Genomic DNA, 20,384 nt, shown 5'->3' with positions numbered 1-20,384 from the left:
CGCGACGAGCCGTTTTTATACGATCGGCGGCGAAGTGCAATGGGTACCTTTGGCTTCCCCGTCGTCAGAGTGCAGAGTTCTTATTATGAAACTTTTCGGAATGAATTCCGATCGGAATTCATTTTGAAAAGTTCCATAATATGTACCCTGAACACCTCGAAGTACTGAGCCCCTCCACCATCTGCAAGGTCGTACCCAGTGGGAGAGGATTTTATATATCATGGCAAAAAGCCGTGTATCTTTCGGTAATCAAAAAATGAGTACCGAACGTACACATAAGTAAGGCGCCGCTATTATAAGATAATTATCGCGTAAATACATCGCGATGGAAAGACAATTTCGCGCGACACTTTGTGGGCCTCTCGAAGTTAAAATTAGTCGAAGTCAACAAAACAATTAAGCGCTCGAGCTGGCGCGTGAACTGTTACTACGTCACACGCAACGAAATATTTAAACTTTAAACTTACAAAACAAATAATAATGTACGGTGTGTGCGTTTAATACGTATCTCGTGTATTTCAAAGTAAATTCGGTACGTTCATATGGGATTTCCGTCGCGTATATTACTCTTCTATTTTATCAACTCGTTTACATCGCCTAAAGAAAAACGTTTTAAATCAATTTAAAAAATGCGCAAGATATGACTGAATAGTGCGTTTTAGAATATTCCATATAAGTCTCGTGTATTAAATTTTGTGTGAACAGACAAATATTTACGCGTATAACTCGACGTCAATCAGATTAATTGTCACCCTGAAAAATGTCTCTTGTCAATGCGAAACTCGATATAGCGAGTCACAAAGTCGATCAATTATGTTTACGATGTCACGTCGATGTTTTATCTCGCTGATTTATTCACGCTCGACCGAGCTCGACTTCGGTCCATGCCCTTTATTGCGGAGCTTCATCCACGGAAGACGGTAGCGCGCGGTAACGACTTTATTAGGGTTATCGACGTGCACACGTGCCTCACCCTCTGACATTTCAACTCTTGGCATGTTCGTTATGGAAAGTGGGGCCTGGCCGACGCCCGGCGCCCGGCGCCGCGCCGCGCCGGCAGACGCGGTAGCTAATTGCTAATTATCTTACGGTTTTAATCAATCAGTCAGAACGACACATTGTGCAGTCATGGCAGATGTTGCGCAACCGCCGCAATACCTTCACCGTAATCAAGTCCAGATCGTTCGTATAATTGGCCGATTACGTGATCCCATCGTTACGCGCCCGTCGCGTCCGCGTCGGTTACTCCCGTCGCACGCTCGTTACAGTATTATGTGAACTTCATTATTCCGCGCTCGCTGTAATTCAGCGGATACAAGGGTGAATCTGCGCCCCGGATCGGCGCGAGAAAGCGGTTTTCGTGTTGTTATAAGCGTTATCGCACATCCCTCTCTCTTTCTCTCTCTTCCTCCCTCCCTCCCTCTCGCTCTCTCTCTCTCTCTCTCTCTCTCTCTCTGTTTCGCCGGCGAAATTGCAGCCTGGCGTCCTGAAGATATATTTCACGCCTTGTTGCGAGTAAGTGGCTTCTTCCACGCAGGATTAATGCCGTAACGCGCGCTACGCGTTATGCATAGCATATAAAACCTGCCGCTAATTTATTTTTCAGAAAATGTTGGAGACGCACGTATAAAGTAGCGTTATTACTCAGACAGCGCAAACATCTAAGGGATGTTGCAAAGAAGTTTGTAAAAATGTCTCAGACGCTTCTCGCGCCGTTTGGACCTTCGTCCGTTATGCGCGAAATATCGAGAAGGAAGATTTAATTAAATATGGCGAGTGCTACGTAATCAGATAAAATATTCTTTACTTTCTTACTTAGTTATACTTCATGCTGTACTATATTTAGATCTTCTAACTTGTGCCTACATGGAATCGATCGTTCTGTCGGCCAGTCCAAAGAATAAAAAATGAGAGATGTTTAAATAATACCTTCTAAACTCCTTTACGATATCGCATTTTTACCTGGAGACACACTTAAACAACTCAATCGAGCGAGAGAGAATAAAAAAGTTCACAAAAATAAGCCTTCTAGATTTGTAAATGCGATGATGACACGCGTAATCTGTTCCTCTGATTGAAGCGTTATTTCGCACTTTACGACACGGTCTCTATATTTCTTTACGAGTACTTTAAACGAAGAAATAGTTTTCATGAATAATACTCTAGAAACTCTAGAACGTGAAATAAAATCTGAATATTGAAATATACAATGGACTTGATTCACACGAGGTACTCCCCTATTTAAATGCTTGTGCTAATTAATGAACTATAGAGTTCGACGGGTATTTTAAAATTTGGTTCGAGATAGATATCTGTTCCCCATATTCTTACGCGTGAACGACGTAATTTGCGATGTGGGAGCAACTCGGGGAAAAAATATAATAAAATCGCTGTATTAACGGGCGTATGAAGCGTTCGACCTGTTTTAGTTGAAACTCTCGATATATTGGTTTAAGTTCCTAAACCGCCACACGGCCACGAAGTTGCTAATTAATCTCTGCGTTCTGTACTCGACCCAGTTACGATAGTCAGGTACTCAGCAGCGATCATGCCATAACCTTCTGGCCCACTTTCGACAATGTGTAAAAAGCGGGGATTACTCTCCCATATTAAATGCGCATCTCGCGGTGAGAGTGAGAAAGGGAAGGATAGAGGAAGAGGGACGGAGAGAGGGCCTGTATCCTGGGATTCTTACCACATCGAGGACAAAAAGAAACGAGTGAAAAGCGGGTTTCGCAAGATTATTGTTAGATGCTAGTCAGTAGCGGATTATCCATCGGGCGCGCGCTTAAAATCTTAAACATCTGTACAGGACTAGACAACCAATCCACTAAAAAGATCATGATTGCAAAGTTTTAGGTAAATCACCGTCGATGATTTTGAGATACTTTGAATGGATAATTTAACCCGGAAACGGATGCGGGTGAATTTTACAGTATCGAAAAAATAAAACTCATGTCACAGTAATTTTAATGTGCTTCTTTCGTTTTATAAATATTTTTTGGTCTCAAAATGTTGAGTAAATCTATGTACATATTGTTCTCAAATACTAATAAATTATAGAATAATCAAAAATAGGTAATATGTAATTAATAACAATTACTTTTAATTAGAGTGTAAAAATCACCCCTGGTGATCATTTACGAAAGAAAAAAAAATCAGGCGCCCGTTTCCGGGTTAAAAGATAAAAAGCTCGAAAAATCCGCATGGCATTCATAAAAATACACAGAAAGTGTCGAATTAATTCGCAAATTGACAGACCGATTATGGGTAATTTACTTTATTTGTGAAAACGATCTGTATGCAAATCGCCGTGTATCACGATGAACAATTGTATTTGCGGTATTTGCTAATCTTATCAATGTTTCGGCACGCTATCAGTCTCAATCGTGTCACGTCGGTGAACACGTCATCGTGCAGTTTGACTTCCACGAATTAAGTGAATTGCCCGTAATTTCTCTGTCAATTTGATTTGCGAATCTACATTAAGCGGATGAACTGTATTCCATCTATTTTTATACGTATTGCACACTTCCCTAGATCTATCGAATCTGTGTCTCTATCGAAATAGAGACACGCGGACTTATTCAATTTAATTATGCTCATTCTCCGCCGCATCGCGCCGCCTCCAGGGTCTTAAAATACCTCGATCCGTCATTGACGCGCTCGCATCTCTCTTCGGTTTCCTTTCCCACATGTCAGTCGCGAGAATGAAAACGTCTCCGCTAATTGCCGCGCATCATTCCCTTGCACTTGCAAATTATTTGCGTCATTCTGCGTACGTGGAGATCGCAAAATATGTTGGCTAAACGCGGAGTCTCTCACGCGAAGGGACTCATTGCTCGCGCCAGCAAGTGATTCGATCACGCGCGGACTTTTCGTATTCCCGACGTGTCCCGCCGAGCTCGGTCGCTTGTTATTTTTTTCTAGCTCGATGAATATTCGAATATCCGCAGGGGAGGGTTTGTTTCTCGCCGCGAAAGTGGGATATGTCACGGGTGAGGCGGGAACGACCCGCTCGGTTGCGAACGATTGCGAACGATTGCGAACGGACGGCGGGGCGTCTAGACGCCGCGGCGCCTGTTTTCAAGCATCAAATGCTTGCGGAAATGCGGTCGATGCTTGGAGCTTTCTTGCCTTCCCCCGAGCTTTCGTTGCAGAGATTTCGCTGGCGCCACGCCGTAAGTACGCGTTTGGCCGTAGTTTCTCAAACAGCTAGCTTAAAAAACTGTGGAATAGTCGACAGAACAAAAAAATTGACGTTTGTATCACAATTTGTATTATTACAAATATATACAAGAGGTTTCTTTGAAAGATATAATGTCACATTAGATAACTCGACAATTTCTCTTATGACGTGTCTTTAAATTTGCAGCTTTCTTAAAGTGCAGTTCTTCGTGACGCTTGCCTGTATTTTTTGTCGGCGTGAAGGTAAAAGAAAGCATAACTTTATCGCTTAAATAAAATCAATAATAATCCATTAGAGTTCCGATATTTTTAATATTACAACATATTTTTAAAATTAATATTATGACGGATTTATTATCTTTCAATTAATAGAGAGTAAATGAATCCATCATAATGTTAGTTTAAAAAATGTGCTGTAATATTAAAAATATTGAAACTCTAATGGAACATTATTGATTTTATTTAGGCGTTAAAGTCATACTTTCAGCGATATCAATTTATTACGCGCCGCTTATTCGCAGGGGTGCCAAAATCCTCGGGGGCGCGACACGTCGTCTTTCTCGCATTTCGAGATTTTTTGCCATTATCCTTTATCTCGTAGAATTTCATTCGCTCGATTAAATCGAATGAAAACCGCGGTGGCGCCTCGTACGTGACGTTCTCGAGAGCGAGGAGGACGGGCAATTTTTTTAATCAGGCAAATGTGGGTTCTCGCGAATCGCGACGGTGCACTAAGGGGGCCCACCGAGTAGGTCGGGTCGATTTTAATCTCTGTAAGAAACTCGGGGGAGAGAATACGCGCTCATATTCAGATTGAAAATGTTACGTCGCGATTGCACGTGTGCTGCATGCGATTGAAATGCATTTAATGGACGGCGGTGTGCTGCGCTTGAAGGCAGGCCGCGGTTATAACCGAAGTCAAATGTTTTGTGCCGTCACCGTCACCTCTCCCGTCGTCGTGTGTGCGCGCGCGATCGATCAGGCCCGGTTTATGACAGACCCGATAGATCGCCATCGGACAATAATTCGCGATACTCGAATTACCTCGATCGCTCGTAAGTCGCGCGTTATTGAACGCTTCGCGCATAAAAGCTTCCACGCTAAATAGACCAGAATGATACGACGTTATCGAAAAAAAAAAAAAAAAAAAAAAAAAAAAAAATGGACAAGATTGGAGAGACAAAAGCAGAATAAGAGAATAAGGAGAGATGAATGAAGAGGCATTTCTCATTAATAATACCACGTAGGTGTTATTACCGATCTCCCTCGCACTCCCCGTCTCTCTTCCCTGAAAATTCTAGCCGTCGTGAATCCGCACGCTATCTTTCGGCGGCGCTTAACTGCATCATTTACAAGGCTCTCTCGTCCTAAATGGACGTAAAATTTCGCGAATGCGCGGCGTCGAAGTGAAACGAGAGCAGAGCGTCGCACAGATTAAAGAACATAAAACTTGGTCGGGGGCTGGGGGGTAATAAAGCATCACTCCCTTCTATCCCGTTCCTTCTTCTTTCTTTTCCCCTTCTATCCCGGGAGCTCTCGCCTTACGTTCTAACGGGCAGTTTTGCGCCACCGACGTCTCGTTTCTCTCGCCGGGCGCTTGAATTACGGCGAGTTTTCCGCCTTACTGTCCATTTACCGCGTGCTCGCGTGCCACAGGTACCTAATACCGCTAGTCGGGCCGGGAGGGGGGGGGGAAACCACGTAAAAAAAGCTGGCGCAGTGAATTCCCGGATACTTTCAGCAGTATTTACGGTGTGACCGCCCCCGCAGAATTTATTTAATTACCGCGCGTGACCCGCGTGTGGCGGCACACACTGCTTTATTAGAGTTTATGCCAATTTTCACGCGCCTCGGCGCGGCGCGCGCGCGAGCGGAACCGCAATACCGATATCAATCACGCGATATAGGATCGACATCGTTATATTGGAATTTTTGGCTCCGTGGCGCAACCGCGCTTTAATCAAACTCGAAGCTCGCCGAAATTCTGTAAAGATATTTCCGATCGATTGTAATTTAATGGTTATTTTTTCTGTAATACTGGGCAGTAGCATTTTGTACGTTATATTTTTCTTTCTTTTTTTTTATTAACAATGCTGTGACCAATAAACGGGTTATCGGAGTTGATTGCATATTGCATAGCTACGTCTATTCGATTTTGGTTGTGTAAAACAATGTTAAATAATATTAATCAGCTGACATATTGTAAAGGACCGAGTAAAACACGTACCTCTCCTCGGTTTATATTGTAATGGATTTATAATCCCCCATAATTCATATCTCCTTTTCGATAGAGTCATTAAAGTGCATGGGCTTTTTATATCGGTTTTTTCCTGTTCGGATAACGCAAGGTAATGTGCAACACGAGTCTCCACTATATTGGCCGGCGCCATGAAAGAAAAGTCTAAAAGATACAGCTTTCTTGGATAGGGGGCTATATGGTTATGAATTATAATATCGCCTCTCGTACGACAATGGACTTTGAATGGCGCTGCTGCGGTGTAAAAAGTACGCGTGGCAATGTGGGATCAGAATAAAAAAAATGGGTAGAGAGAGGCTTTATCTTAGTGAATGTGAAAGTTTCATCGAGCGTGACATTAAAACATAAAGCGACGCATTGTCATCTGGAATAGAGGCTCCTGGATGATAGTTGTCGGAAGGGGACAAATGCGTCGTTAACGCCGACACGTTTAATGAGGGTACTTTCGCAACGTGGGAGTTCACGTTTAACCTTAACGTCCACGCGTGTTTAATTCAGGTGAACGTCAATGCGTTATTTATTGTTACCATCTTAGGGACGATTTTAATAAAGTGACGTCACGTGCGTGCACCAAGGGTGACACTAATGATTTTTCGCGGAAATCAGATAATCGAGGGAGAAAATCGAATTGCTGAGCCCGAATCTTAAGCCGAATTTAGATCAAGCGAATGAGCGCGAACAAATGCGAACGAGTGGGCAAATATTTATTCATGTTCGTTCGCGTTCATTTGTTTCGTGGATTTATCTTTGCAAGGAATAACGGTAGGTGCGCACTTTCCGCTAATTTTGGAATATTCTGTACGTTACGTCTGTAATTTCCTTTGAGGACACTGTTATTCTCTTCTCGATAGAAAGAGGATAATAGAAGCACACTCTTGTCGTTATAAAAATACAATGCACGTGAACTAATAATTCTTATCGCTGCACATGTCGACGCAGCTTGACGACAGCAGGGTGGATAATACAGCGATAAGTAACGTATTGCGCGTAACGAGATTTTCGCTCTTGAGACTGTCGCCGTGACAGCGGCGAAATCCTCTGAATTAGGACGCAAGCTGGAAGGAAAACAACGGTGGTTTTGTCATTCGTGCGGCGTAAAAGCAGAGGGAAAAGAAAATCAAGGGTGCGCACATATTACGCACGCTCGACACCTCGAATGTCCTCGCTGCATTCAGGAACGAATGTCGCGTCCGGATATTTATGACCCCTTTGCGATTCTGTTTATTCGAGTAAAGAAGTCGCTCGGATTGCATGTTTCGTTAGTAAGTAAATCATAATTCCGACGTATCGATGTTTAATCCACGTAACTATTAGAAAACATTTATCGGGAATATAGATGACCAGCGCTGAAATTAATAAAGCTGCATCGATAAATTACGTTTAAACTTTTATTGTTAACCTATGAAATGAAAATCGAAGTAACTCGCTTACTAATTTGTTGATACAGAATATCAATCATTTATAATGTCAGTTATTGTTTGAATAGCGTTGCCTATTTTTTTCCTATGAATAATCGTAACATTTATAGGTACTTAATATATCTACGTTTTTTTACGCGAACGTCAAAGTATTTACGACGCTTAATGCATGTATGATCGGTGACGACTAAAGATTACAATTTCGATGTCAATATATGTCAATGGATTTTCGAAGCTTCGCGTTTCGTTCTATAATTTTTATCCTAATTTCTATAGTAGAAAACAAGATTGTGCTGTTATCGAAGAATGTAGAACGTGTGAAGAGACTGACTCGCTCGTCTCGTGCAGTTCGAAACCGAAGACGGGCCGAGAGCTCTTGTCGTAAAGACGGCAGGCTGGGAGTATCACGTGCGAAGCTAACATGTCCTCAGAGAGCCCGGGGGTTGTCTTCTGTGTGTATGTGTATAGTATATAGCCGGCGTGTGTCTACAAGCATCCCTTTTCGTTATGCTGTATATGCACAATACACGCGTACGTGTACACGTGTAAGCAGCTTCCGTTGAATCTTTTCCAGCTACAAAACGCCCACCCCCTAGCATACATATTTGTAAGTACAAAACGCGCCTTAACCCACTCGCAAGCTCGGCATCTACATCGTGGAACGTTGTAAAGCGGGGGCAAATAATATATCTCGGAAAGTATGAATTTTATAGACGAGAAGTATGAATTTTATTTTTAGACTTCCGAGAAAAAGTCATCGAATTATAAAAAACGCGCTTGGTGGGTGTGTTTTAACATTTGTTTTAAGAAAGATCGGTTTTCTTTTCCCAATAAAGTTTATATAAAAATCGAAACACGTTCAGCAACATTTTTGTATATTCGTGTGCTTCTGAACGCGATGTACCCTTTCGTACATTCCTTACTAAAAGTTATATTAACAGAAGGATATTGGTGAATAACTCCGTGTAGATACGATATATCCACATGCCATGTTTATATATGTTATGGAAGGTTGTCGTATGTATATTATACTTAGGAGGAACTGGGGTAAAACCGGGATAAGCGGATCAAGTTGGGAATATTCGCTTATTTCGCGAGAGGTAGGGGAAACCTAATAAAAACGATGGATAAAAATCGGAATGGCCGATGCGTGACATATTTTAGACTAAATGCCATGCACATAAAATATTATATCGATTTTTTAATGAAGTCCGGTAGTTTAATTTTTTTATGAATTTAATCTTAAAAGTAAAAATTATTAAATTTTTTAAGGACGTTATTAGTTTAAAATCTATTATTTAAAACTTAATTTCGGGATATTAAAAGCTCAAACGTCCGAAAGATTTTACTTTTACGACCACATAAAAAACGATAAAAAAGGATTAAATCCTCTTATCACAATTGTTCAAACCTCCAAGCGTTCGATTTACATTTAAAGCAACGGGCACGAAATCGTTAAAATCCGAATTTATTTGCTGCCATGTAATCACTGTTTGCACAGAGGAAACGACGATCTCATCTCAACGGTAAAGAAAATGTATGACGGTGGTGCCCGTCTTCCAGGACGGAGATCGAATGTAACCCGATTCGAGCGATTCAGCCCTCTGTCAGAGTAACGAAGCTCTTTCGATTCCACTCGCGTTTCCAACGTGCCCGCGGAGAGCACTCCGTGCCGCGCGTTTAGTACAACATTTCAGTTTCGAGTGTATATACTGAATTCCCGATACGCTGAAAAAGTATCCGGCCGCCGGACAATGCGCCTCTCCGGGAAATGGATATTGACGGCGCGAAGCGAAGAATTTGCCCTCGAAATGTGAAGTTCTTTGTCTTTACTTCTGAAAACGGATTCAGATTCCGTTCTGCATATCCGTGCTAATCGAGTTATCAATATTTCGTCCGCAATTTCGCATGTGTACGGAATGTCTGAGTGCTCCCAGAAATGGCACAGTTCCGTAACACAGGGCCGTTTCCCCGTTCCAGATTTTCTTCTCCAACCACCCCTCCTCTCTCTCTCTCTCTCTCTCTCTCGTCTCGTCTCGTCTACCGCCGCATCATTAAATCTGCGACGCGTCGACTTCTACCACTTTCAAGCCATTTGAGAACTCGCGTATTGCGCGTACCGCCGTGCATGCAGATATCTGTATCCCGAGCTCGCCGCCCGCCTCTTCCGACGATCCTTTCTCAAACCCTCCAACCCTTTCGCGTCCCTTGAATGAATGGACGGGCTTAGCGACTGCCGAGAGCGAAAGACGTTTCGCCATCATGACGCTTGCTCGGGGGTCGACGGGATCTTTCGCGAGGGCGAGCTTTTGAAAGAGCTTTTATCAATTATACCATCTTATTTTACTTATCGCCCGCTGCGTCGCCCGTTGCCCGAAGAGAATATAAATAGCGCAATAACTCTTAGAAAGTATATTCCAACCGTTGCCAGACATTGATTCAAACGCTGTTTGCATTCAAATGCAAGCAGCTACAAGTTTGCGAATCGATTATAAGGCGCGTCGACACAAGTGTCAGGACTGTCAGGTATTGAACTATCGATTGTTTTTAACGAGCGTACTCTCGTTGCAACATCTCCAATCAAAAAGAATTGTCTGCTTCTGCGAGGCGCTTCAATTAATATCTTCACGTTTCACTTCACTCGCACAATAACGAACAGATAGAAAATAAGAGCGACATAAATGACATAACGTTAATAGATTTATCGTCATCAATACGAATCGAAATTTTTACAAAACGTAAAATACTGTATCGTCGCTATATTTCTTAATTTGACGTTAAGACACGACAATTTATTAAGCGTTATAAAACACAGGAAAGACGACGTTACGCGCTTTTATTACGACTTCTTCCTTTAATTCGTAATTATCTTAATCTCCTAAAGAGAGACGACACCGTGCAATTTGCAGGCATTTTCTAGCCGTTATATTAAACGATTTCCGCATTTCAATGCCACGCGAGGCGACCGTTCCTTTCACGGGGAAAATTTCTATTTATTCAGGTACAGAGAACGCGGGAGCTGATGTCGCGCGATGCATGCGAGCGGGAGAATAAAAAAAAAAGAACCGCTTGTATGTCGGGCACCGGCAACTCATTTTCGTGCCATTCATACGGTGAAAGGTGGGACAGGTCGGACGCGTTGTTGTTTGTCGCATTTATCATTTGTACGCCGCGCATCATGCTTCAACAATTTGCAAAAGTGCATTGTTGATCCCGGCGCAAATACCATGCGACGCGTTTCGGGCCGCGGGGGGGGGGGGGGGCAGGACCGCGCATAAATAAGCGTCGAGAGGCTATTTCTAGATACGCGGGAACGGGCACGGTATGTAACCTGCTCGTGTAGTTGCAGCAATGCATATCAAACGCGTTGAATTTTTAACATAAATCTGCGCTTTAAGCAGCGGAGCGATAAAAATACGCAAAATAACGACACAGATACAGATATATAATATATATATATATTTTTTTTAAGAGGATGAGGTAGCAACACCCGGCGTCAAATTCTGAAGATCGATTTGACTCCGAGAATATCCCGACGAATTTACAGCCGCGGTTTACACCGCACGTTTCGGGAGCATAAAGACACGCGATCGCGAATAAATTCGTTTTCCGGGTTTTAACTTCGTCCTCCTCTCTGACCGATCTCCTCGAACGCCTGAACGTGCCGTCGCGCGTCGTCGGCGAAATTGTAACACCCCTTGAAGCCATCGACGGACTCGAGATGTTTGATGCGGGCAGCTCGAAAGCTTAAAACGTACGTGTACATATGTACGGTATGTACTTGCCTATGGTACATGTATGCATATAGCGATATCACCCGGCACCGCCAATCGACACCTTTACGGGCGCTACGTGTGTGCGTTCAAGCTCGTGAGATGTCCATCGTCTCGTACGGTCTCGTACCCTGTACACACGGCATTACGGAGATCCGAGGTTGATACCTAATGCCTAATGCCGGACCGGCGCCGTTTGATTGGGCGCATCGAAGTAAGGTGGGTAACGATAACGGTTATCGTTATAGCCGGTTCGGTATCTTTGACGAAGTGTTAAAGTATTCCGGAGCGCCCGGCGCGCGGTCGGGACACGGGATCGTTATTGCACCGGGGAGGAGCCCGGCACCTTCCTACGGCTGCGGTAACACGTGCTAGAATTCGTGATGATTGTACGGTCCACGCGCGCGCGCCCACTCGTCGGCGGGTACTTTTATTTATACAGCCACCCTCGTCAATTTTAATCTTACAGTCAGCGCGAGTCGGATGTTTTTTTTTACAGCTCATGTTATATAAATGAGAGTAGCCCCGAATAGCGTCTTATAGGAACGCGATCAATATATCGCCGACCGCGAAAAAGTCTTCAACCCCTTTTCCCCCCTGATCTCCATTTTAGTCTAATATTCTAAGCTCTTCAATTTACTGTCGCAAGAATCAAAACTGATTTTGAAGCTCTAACTGTTCGGTGTCAAGCTGTACTCTCGCGTACGTAATTCTCGTCCAAAGTTTCGTACTTTTCGTAAAACCGAAGTCCTCGAGCGACTTCAACCGAGCGAGATAAAATGACAATTCCAGGTTTGCGCTTCAGCTCGGGGCCTCGTCTCATCCCCTGCGATGTAAGTCCGAGTTAGTTGGCTTCGCAAAGCACCGTGACGGGTTTTCCCGTACTTACGAGATACCGTTTGCCCGAGCAAGTTAAGCGATTAGGCCGATGAATCCTTTGAACCGCGTTCAATTTACTAAAAGTTCATGTAGATCGTCGATTTCGCGATTGCTCCGCTAAAATATTTTTATTTAAATAAATTTTATCTAAGAAAGTTTTAATTTTTAGTTATCTAAAATCTTGCATAATCATACATTGTGTTCACTTAATTATTAACTTATTATTAATCACCTCGTTTCTACTAGCTGAAACTCTGTTATTTCCAATCGCAAGCGTTTATCTCAATTTATGAAACTATCCGAAAATAGGATCTTTCGATCTGAAGAGCGCGTATTTCAAGAGAAACGATCTTTACCTCGTAATACCACGCATTCCGCATTATTAATGAATTTACGTAACGTGGAACTATCCGCACATTCTTGAGGGAGCTCGGGGGTATAATGTAAATACTTCACACGGACAAATGTCCTGCTGCATTTTTCACATCGTTCATACCACCGCCACTGGGAAGACCGCGTTGTCTCCTACATTTTTAAAGAGGCTACCGAAAACAACCTGCCGTACCATACCTGCGGCGGTATACAGCTTTCCGAATCTCGCGTGGGTCCCCAGATGATCCTCCGCCGGACGATCTTTTCTCGGGGTGTGCAAGCTGGCGACTTTTAAAGCTGCAAGCACCGAACCCCCTTCGCTTCTCGCGTATAGCTAGCGTCGTTTGAATCCGCCGATGGGCCGCGTCTCGCGTCCCGCCGCGTTGGCACCTACCTCAGCCACGTTCGCGAAAGTCTGTCCGCAGCAGAGATTCGCAGGATCGAGTCCCCTTGGATTGTGGCCGCTTTCTTCGAATGTCGAGAAACTACCCCCTCCCCCTCCTTCACCCCGCCGTTCCTCGCTCTTTTCGCACGACATCACCGTCACCGCCAACTGTCTCTTTAAACTGTCTTCCCCTAAAGCGACGACCTGTCCCCGAAGAGATATTGCGAGAGTGACGTGGTCTTCGAGACGTGATCGTGTCAACCAGTCGCGTCTCGCCAGTACTGCACCTAACCACTTGAGAGTTGTGGCATTCGAACGGAATTCATGCATGAGAAATACGAAGAAGACCGTACGAACAAGTATTGTAATACGACATTAACGAATCTTTACATATGCCTTTTACATTTTTATTATTATAATAAGAAGCTAATTTATTGCTTATTTATGTCTCTAGATTTTCTCATGCATTCCCACGAATTTCGACGGACACGACTATATTTTCTGTATTCTCTTTTATTATTTCTGTTTATTGAAAAACATTATACTTATGTGCAATAATACGGATTTTTAAATCTATCTTAAATATCGACGATATGATTCCTGTTTTCCCGCATTCCTATTTTATTGCGAGCGGAAAGGGACTATTATAAAGGAAAAACGCTTGAATTGGTGAACCGGTTTATCTTCCGGAAATAGCGCGTTAGAAAAACTAGTCGACTTAAAGTCAACTAATTGGAAGGCCGCGATTCTGCTGCCTCAATTCCGCGGGCAGCCGAGCGAACGAAAATAAATGGTACGGCAGAGGTTGGGTAAATAGGGCAAAAGTAACAGAAAGATATTGAACTGGCCAGGGCCACTCCGCGTGAGGGAGCCGAAGCCCACGGAAATTGCTTGAAATGAAAGAAGGCCAACAAGTTATTTCGTACCACATTCAGCCTGTCAAATAGTTCAGAAGAGCTCTTTGCTCCGGCGGCAGCGACGGTGGCATCGCGAGAGGACAGAAACATGTAAACGTAAAGAATCTTTCTACTTCACAGCTTGATTAGTACAGTCAATTTTTTAACATAAAAAAGCGTGATATTCTTTTTGTACTAATGTGCATCGATGACATATTTTTTTCTCACGTCAGGTGCAACAAACGAAGATGCAACTCTCTTCCGAAATTCTATCGAGATATTAAAGAATTCTTTCTAATTTTTCTGTCCCGCAAAATTTAAAATACAACTGAATAAAAAGCTATTGAACTTTTGACTATTATTTTGCGATCTTTTAGAAATACGAAGAGAAATACGAAATTGAAAGAGAGATTGTGGAAGACTCATAAAAACTGTACTTTTTTATTTATACATTAGTATTATAAAAGTCTGCATCGCATATTAATTTATTTAAAAAAAAAACATGATATACGTTTTCCACCATTTTCGGAGTATAGTACAACGAATACAGAAAATACGGAGGTATTTTCGATACTCGACGTCGTATCTCCCGGCACGATACTGTTTCGTATTTTTCGCTTGAGAAATTCGTTGACTTCAACGCCGCGCGCCGGTATGAATACACGGTTCGCATTTTATAACGTTAAGGAAAATCGGTCAAGCAAAAGCGCCGATATCGATATGCGAAGTCTGATGTCTTCGTATACCTATATACCTTAGCTGCGCTTCCTACGCAAAGATTCCTTCGTCTAATGTCTACTATAGGAACGCGATCCCGTCAAGTTACGCCGTTAAGCGCGGTAATCCGTGTAACGCGACCCCGGAATGGGAGAATATTGTGTAAAGGCACATTAGACACGCGTACTTTGACGAAAGGACGGCGGGCGCCAGGCAGCGAGCAGCGTTGACAAAGTTGGGATAGACATCGTGGTAGCAACGCTATTATGTCACGTGCGTAGAACGTTATTACCTTGCATGCAAAATGTATAACGGTCCATGGGAGCTACCGAGATGCCGAGGGGCGAAATAATGCTAATTTATTCGGCGTGCATATTAGAAGTGTCGGAGGGGGAGAGGGGGGAGACGAGGAGTCACGCGTAATAAGATACGTCTTATCTCTCTCTCCCTCAAGAATGCGAAACCAGACAATTCCATACATCGGTGCAACCGCGGGACGTTCCATTTAAAAAAAACATGACTATTTACTTATTGCAGCTCCGTATCTTTTCAATATGAATTTAAAAACGTGTCGCATACTTCGGATTACAGTTGAGAATGCGAAAATATGGCGTGGCAAATAGAATTATAATGATAAATAAAAATTCGCGACGTGGCACGCAAGATATAAATATATTTGACACACGTTTGATTTTATTAAATTTTATTATTTGATTTTATTACTTGTGCCCTTGGAAAAAGAGGAACTATATATTGCGAGTTATCTACTATATTGCAATGTAACCTATTCTTTTTAGCTGCACTGCGTTTTTATATATTTTACATATCAATCTACACACACGAATGTTATACGAAATACAATTTTAATATTCACAAAGTCTACAAATGTCTATATGTGTATAAATTTACTAATAAATTCGCGCTTTTATATATTTGTACATAAATTTCATGTATAAAATATTTTTGATATTCTGATTGTTATGACGCAGTAGAGATCGCAATAAAATTAAATATTTTATTTCGCGCTCAAGTAATTAAACGTAAATTTAATAATATTGTTTATATGGAATAAAGAAATAACACGTATATCACGAACAAAGTACTAAAAAGCGCAGCTAAATAAAATAGATTAATTGTGAAATTAATTGAAGTTCAGTATATTCACGACATCACGACGTCCCTCGACGTAGGATTAGTCCAGCTTCCGCCGCAATTATATTTACAACAGTCCTCTCGAAAATAGTTGAGAAGCATCTCTGCGTCGTTCCACGTTGATTATTTCACTTTTGTTTCACTCACGATACACTCGCGACGCGAAATTCGCCGGATTGGAATTTGAACAAGTCTGATAACTTAACGATTTACGAATTTACTAGTTACATACACTTATCGTAATTCGCCAATTCAATTAAAGAGTCTTGTCCATCGTATTTAATTCACGCACTTTTACGCGCGTGTACGCACGACGATAAATTTATTGTATATCCACGATATAAATTGCGAATTTATTTAAAGAACATATTTTTATGACGAAGTAAGAAGTTTCTTGTCACTAATTAAGGTACGTCTCAAGCGCGTATTCGATCAAACTTTACGCGGAGATCGAACGTATTTTCGTAACACTATGCACAAGAATCGCGACGATAGCGAGAATTATTTTTACGCGAATATCAATAATTGCGTGAACAAAATAATTAGGCTTTCAAAGCTGCGCCAGCCAAGCCTAATATTTCTGTCTTCGAATAATCGCGATGACGAATATATATGAACGAAAAGAAACCAATGGAAAAAACATCCATCGTTCAAACACGAAGAGCACATTTTGGTATATTATTAGATGAAAAAGATATATTGAGTATATATTACATTACAGGTATCCCTCGCTCGTCGAAAGTTTGTTTTACGCCACTTCGCTTTTATACGAAAGAGCATTAGTATCTGTTTTCGCTAACCGAAAGAAATCCGATGAGGATTTTCGCTTTTACGAGAAGAATTTTTCCCATACTTACAAAAGATTTCGTAGGAACGCTCTAATTTCAGATATCGAGGAAAACTTGTATTTAAATTCGTTAGAGATATAAAATATAATTGTTCGGCGTGCTATAAAATTCAAAAGTATCATTTGGAATATTTAAATCCTTCTCGTTTTCGCCGAGAGAGTCGAGAGCGAGCTGCCGATAAGACGCTTATATTGTTAACGAAACGATGAAAAGAACAAATGTGATAAGTCTCTGTGAACTTGAATGTAATACTACTTTAGGAACAGTTCCGGATATTTCAGCGCGTTAAATATTGCATTGTCCCGGCAAAAGTATCGCGCGTATTATCGTAGATGCTCGCTCGGCGAGAGCGCGTTGTGCAGCGTTGTGTTATGAAGACCCAGCCGCTCCCCCGCGTCACCCGCGTGACTTTGACCGACGCGCGCGTCTGCGACATACCGTAACGGCTCTACTTGTTTTTCTCGCGCTCGTGCGTGTGACGTATCTTATTTCGGTTCTGTAGAACGGTTGCGAGTTTATATCTTTTACGCATGATTGAATCGCCTTGCCGCGCGCGCGGCGAATAGAATGGGAAATTAAACGTCGCGATTCGCGATGTTTCGAAGATTTTTAGATACGGATTGAATAAATTAGAGACGTAATTTTAATCAAGAGACGGCGATTGTTCGTCAAATAACGATCGACTGAAAGAACGGCTCGAAGACGAACGATTGAATTGTTATTTTTCGGTGTTTCGCGTCGACGGTAATTTAAGACGGTCCGGAGAGGAGCTCTTAAATTTCCGCGGCTCGGAAACTTCGGTCGCTTGTCCACGCGATTGCCCCTTACGCTTCACGAGTTCCAGATGTATCGTACGAAATCGTATCGAGGCGAGGAAAGGCAAAATCGACGGCGGAGAAACGGCGCCGGAAACGGATTCGGGCTGCCCGTGAATGATTTAACAGAGCCGGGCCGAGATTCGCCCCCTCGAATCCTCGCGTCTTTGCGCCTTTAACCGCCTGTCGGTTAATTTATAACAACGGCGAGACTTACGTAAGAGCGAGAATGAACGCACGGCGACATTATTACGTACGGCAGCGTTATTTTGACGCGCGTACGCACCCACGCGAGCCTTCGTATCCTAAAATACACGCACGTGCGTCGCCATCGACGTCGTCGCAGATCGTGCACGGGAAGATATAAATAAAAAGTATCATAATTATAACCGCGAATTCAGATCGATAGAAATCACGATACGAGAAAAGTAAAATGTGTAGAATATTTTTAAAATATCTGGATGGGCACCGTTAATATTAATTGTAACTTTTATACAATATTAGTTCAACACACGTTTCTAAAGTACAATTATTTATTTCGCAACATTCTGATCGATATTGTACTTGGAATTCGTCGCGCCTGAACTCGAGATAAACAATTTTACCCCGAAGAAGAACTCGGAGAGGAAACAAAGATTACGGTTATTAAAAAAACCGCGTATACAACACGCATACATACGTATATGTACAGAACTTGAGAAGCGCGTCATTACACGTAAGCGTTACGGAGGATAAAACGATGTAGACGCAGGAGGTGGTAAAGCGAGGAGAATCACGGAGAAGAATCGCGATGGGGAGAAAAGCGGAGTGGACGATTACGAGAGGAGAAGAGATCGAAGAGACGTAATACAAGGGTAAAAAAAAGTGGATGAGAAACGAAGAAGAAAAGGACGAAGGCTCTTTAACCGGAGCGCACCGAACGACAGGTGAGTCCCTCGGCGGAGAGCCACAGTTTCCCCGAGAAGGGAGAATGAAGGGAACCGAGATGGAAAGGAGAAAGAAAGCGAGAGACCGAGCGAGCGAGCGGGAGCGAGTATCGCGGTGGAATGGTGGAAACGGAGTAACGCGGCGCGGCGCGGCGCGGAGAGGCGAGTGCGAGTCGGAGTCGGCCGCGAAGATACACGAGCGCGGGCACGAGCGCTCTCGGCTGGCGGGGGCGTGGGGAGGGGATAGGAGCGGCACCCGTGGGGGGGGATAAGCACGCCGGCGCCTCAGTTCTCCAGTCCCGCGGTGTCCGTCGAGGTGGTTCGAACTGTCGACGCGTTTTCTCTCCGCTCTCGGGACAAAAGCGCCCGCGGTTCTCTCCTTTCGACTCGGCCGCCGTTCGTGCGAGAGGCTGCTCCCCGCGGGGAGGGAGAGGAGAAGAGAGAGAGAGAGAGAGAAAAATATCGTTCGGCTCGTACGCGTACGGCTTTTTCTCGCGGCCGTCGCGGTTGCCGTCGTTTTCTCTAGCGACGAGCGAGGCCAGCCAACCGCGGCTTTAGCGGAAGTCGACCGGCCGTATATATATATATATACGCTTCTCTCTTTCTCTATCGCGCTTTCTCGCGCTCGCGCTCGCGCGCGCGCGCGCTTGGTGCGTTCGACAGAGAGCGACGACATCGGGCTGTTCAACGCGACTGTACCAGCTGTGGCGACGCGACACGCTCTCGGGGGGGGAAGCCGAGTGTATGTATTATGCCGTGCACTGTGTTCTCTCGTTTGTAATCTTCTGTTCTGTGCGGGTTCGCGGGTCGCAAAAGCGCGAGAGGCCAACAGTCGGGTTTTGCTTTCCTTCGCGCATCTCCTCTTCTGGTGCGCGACTCTGATGTTTTCTCCGCCGAGGCCCCGTTAGCGCCGAGGGAACAAAGGGAGACAGCTAGGGAGGCCTGACGGCGAACGAGAGAAGGGACGGAGAGAGAGAGAGAGAGAGAGCGAGGGAGAGGACCTACACGCATACAGTCGTCGTATCGATCGAGAGCTGGTCCCACTTGACGTGAGTCGATGAGTTTCATACCACCGCTGATCTTCGGCGTCTTCTCTGATGACACAAGGCCGGAGAATGGGACGCTCCGTTCTCCCCCGTTCGGCGTTGCCCACCGCAACGACGGCGACGGCTCCGCTTAACGGGAAAGCCGTTAGAACGGAGGGTCCCACGTGCGATACGATAATGCGCTTCGAAAATAATGCTCGGCAACGCGCTGGTCGCGCGAACCGAACGACCTTCGTCGGTAACTGTTCTTACGCATCGAATCAAGTTCACGATCACGCACAAGGGGCCTCACATTCTGCCTCCTTGTTGCTTCGGATACGATATACCAAACGCGAAACACTCGGTGCTGTCAAGCTGCTTTTATACATTCAGCGCGTTCTATCAAAACGCTATCGAGACGCTTGCGAGCACTTGTCGTTCTCTGACGATCGTATCTCACTGCAGTTTATAACACTTATTCGAGTTCTGTAATGATAATACGACGAAAGTGTGTTTTTTTTCTCAGGCGAATCGTAAAAGTTAATTACATATTTTATAAAACACATCTGGCTATTATATTTATTCAAAAGCATTAGATTAGATTTAAGTAGATTTTATTAGAAATTATATAAATATATTTTATTAGATTTATTAGATTATATTTTATTAGGAATTAGAATTGTCTTTTGATTATTTAAATTCGCGAGAAATTTTGACGTTAACGATATTGTCA

At 43.5% G+C, this 20,384-nt stretch overlaps 1 protein-coding gene across 8 annotated transcripts in view; it reads left to right on the top strand.

Annotated features, from left to right (window-relative positions):
* Positions 1–20,384, top strand: part of LOC139785583 (uncharacterized) — a 94,741-nt gene that overhangs the window by 16,913 nt on the left and 57,444 nt on the right. For 7 of the 8 annotated variants that reach the window (XM_071724789.1, XM_071724769.1, XM_071724779.1 and 4 more), the window contains exon 1: positions 18,932–19,675. The exons of the other annotated variant lie outside the window; for it this stretch is intronic. The gene's annotated coding sequence lies outside the window, so the exon portion shown is untranslated. Of the gene's footprint in view, positions 1–18,931; positions 19,676–20,384 lie in introns of those variants that run through there. 8 annotated transcript variants of the gene reach the window in all.

The sequence above is a fragment of the Temnothorax nylanderi genome, unplaced genomic scaffold, assembly GCF_030848795.1.
Source record: "Temnothorax nylanderi isolate EJ_2023f unplaced genomic scaffold, tnyl_v1.0 TNYL_tig0008_pilon, whole genome shotgun sequence".
Lineage (NCBI taxonomy): Eukaryota > Metazoa > Arthropoda > Insecta > Hymenoptera > Formicidae > Temnothorax > Temnothorax nylanderi.
The sequence above is the reverse complement of the archived record's forward strand: the minus strand, read 5'-3'. Positions and strand labels throughout refer to the sequence as shown.